The sequence below is a fragment of the Tupaia chinensis genome, unplaced genomic scaffold, assembly GCF_000334495.1.
Source record: "Tupaia chinensis unplaced genomic scaffold, TupChi_1.0 Scaffold000067_2, whole genome shotgun sequence".
NCBI classification, from domain to species: domain Eukaryota; kingdom Metazoa; phylum Chordata; class Mammalia; order Scandentia; family Tupaiidae; genus Tupaia; species Tupaia belangeri.
In genome coordinates, this window is record NW_006159527.1 from 355,074 (window position 1) to 358,001 (window position 2,928).

Consider the following 2,928-nt stretch of genomic DNA (forward strand, 5'->3'; position numbering starts at 1 on the left):
AAGTTAAAGACCTCCACAAGGAAAACTACCAGAAGCTAACAAAAGAAATAGAAAATGACACAAAAAAGTGGAAGGACAACCCACAGTAACACTGCAAATTCAATAGAAGAGAGAGAGAATAGAATCTGAACAAGTGAAACAGAATTTTTTTACTTTAGACTAAAACATTACTGATTTTCTTCGATGCTTTGATTTCTATATTTAAGAATTGTTTGTCTTCTCTTGAACTGTTGATTGGTTCATCTACCTACTATTTGAACTTTTTCTTGGCTTTAAGTTTTAAGCAACTTTCTCTTAACATTTTTTGATTTTGATTTATTAAAACTAAAACTTTTTAAATTAAAAATGCATTAAAATACCTATTAATACCTATTTAATGACTGCAGTAAGCTATATAGACCCAGGGAGGTGCTATTTTACAGTATGTTTGCTTTACTCACTGAAGTTTACACCTAAAGTCAGACATGCATTATTAAATATGTATATATAAACTGTGCTTGCTATTGAAAGTCTTTAATTAAGATCTTTAGTGAATCAATAAAATGTGGGAAAAAAAGTATGAAAAACAACTGTATGTACCAGAGACAGTGTAGAGAAGGGGGTAATTAGCAGAGGGTAAGAAGTAGGGAATCAAGGGCGAGTAAAAAAGCAAAATATCTAAGATTTAAGAAATAGAGAATTATTTGTCAATGATAACATGTATGGTAATATCTTTGATTGAGCCAATATACGATGTATACTGGATGGAAAATCTCATTTTGTATACTGAATTTATGTATAGTGAATGACTATAAATACATAGATAAATAAATAACAAAAAACATTGATTACCAAACAAACAAACAAAAAAAGGCAGAGACCAGTTAAGTCTAGTAAAATATCCAGGAGGGAAATGATGTCTGCTTGGGCCAAAGAGGTGAAAATAGAGGTGGTGAAGAGTGGCTAGATTGTGGATGTATTAGAAGATTTAGCTGGGAGCCAGCAGGTGGTGTGATGATTATGTGTTGGATTTCCACATGGCTGACCACAGTTCAAGTCCCAGACCCAGCAGCCTGAAAACCATAACAAGTAAATAGATGAATAAATAAATCTTAAAAAAAATAAAAGAAGGCTCTTTGCTGCGCCTACTGCGAGGATGAAGACCATTCTCAGCAACCAGACCGTGGACATTCCCAAGAACATCCACATCACCCTGAAGGGATGCACCATTATCATGAAGGGCCCCAGAGGAATCCTGCGGAGGGACTTCAACCACATCAATATCGAGCTCAGCCTCCTTGGAAAGAAGAAGAAGAGGCAGTGGGTTGACAAATGGTGGGGAAACAGAAAGGAGCTGGCTACTGTTCACACTAAGTTTAGTCATGTCCAGAACATGATCAAGAGTTTTACATTCGGCTTCCACTACAAGATGAGGTCTACGTACGCTCATTTCCCCATCAATGTCGTTATTCAGGAGAATGGGTCTCTTGTTGAAATCCGAAATTTCTTGGGTGAAAAATACATCTAGAAGGTTCGAATGAGACCAGGTGTTGCTTGTTCAGTATCTCAAGCCCAGAAATATGAGTTGATCCTTGAAGGCAATGGTACTGAACTTGTTTCAAATTCTGCTGCTTTGATACAACAAGCCACCACAGTTAAAAATAAGGATATAAGAAAATTCTTGGATGGTATCTATGTCTCTGAGAAGGATACAGTTTTCAGCAGGCAGATGAGTAAGATCTAAGAGTTCTCCAGCTACAGTAACAAGCTGGATAATTTCTAAGGACTTCATATGACATTTTAAAGATGATAATAAAAGTCAACAATTGATTTGAAATAAATAAAGAAAAAGAAATAAATAATAGAAGAAGATATAGCTGGCATTATTGCTGATGAATTGTATACCGTACACACTGGAAGAGATGAGAAAGTAGGAAATCTTTTCCAGGCAGGTAGAAATACAAATGGATCTTTGTCAAAAAGTGTAAGGCCCCCGGTGAAACACTGGTCATTCTTTATACTGACTATAATGTCCACATACAGAAATCTATAGCATTTCTATGTATGAACAGCAGGCAGATTGAGATAGAATTGAAAAAAGTAATTCCAATTACCACAGCCACAAAAACTGTAAGATACCTAGGAATAAATCTAACCAAAAAAATTAAAGACCTCCAGAAGAAAAACTATGAGAAGCTTAAAAAAGGAATTGAAAATGACACCAAAAAGTGGAAGGACATCCCACAGTAATACTGCAAATTCAATAGAAGAGAGATTAATTATGTGAGTCTGAACTAATGAAACAGAATGTTTTTTTTACTTTAGATTAAAACATTACTGATTTTGAACCCCTAACCCTGACCATAACCCTAATTCAAACCATAACCCAAACCCCAAGACTGACCCTAACATTCCCCCCAACCCTAACCCTCAATCTAACCCTAACCCTAACCCATCCGTAACCCTAACCCTAACCCTAACCCTAAGCCTGACCCTATCGCCCCACCCTAACCCTGACTCCTAAACTTAAAAATATAAAATATATTTTTAAAAAATTACTGATTTTCTTCAATGCTTTGATTTTCATATTTAAGGATTTTTGCCTTCTCTTGAACTGTTGATAGGTTCATCTACCTAGTATTTGGACTTTTTTCTGGCTTTAAGTTTTAAGCAAATTTTTCTTAACATTTTTAATTTTGATCTACTAAAGCTTTTAAAATTAAAAAATGCATTAAAAATACCTATTACTACCTATTTAATGACTGCAGTAAGCTATATAGCCCCCAGTGAGGTGCTACTTTATAGTATGTTTACTTTACTCACTGAGGTTTATGCTATAGTCAGACATGCATTCTTAAATATGTATATATCAGCTGTGCTTGCTATTGAAAGTCTTTAAATTAATTAAGATCTTTAGTTCATCAATAAAATTTGGAGAAAAAAGGGCAT

The 2,928-nt window shown here is 34.7% G+C and overlaps 1 pseudogene; it reads left to right on the forward strand.

Annotated features, from left to right (window-relative positions):
* Positions 1 to 1,135: 1,135 nt before the first annotated feature.
* Positions 1,136 to 1,716, forward strand: LOC106733588 (60S ribosomal protein L9 pseudogene; annotated as a pseudogene).
* The last annotated feature ends 1,212 nt before the right edge of the window (positions 1,717 to 2,928 follow it).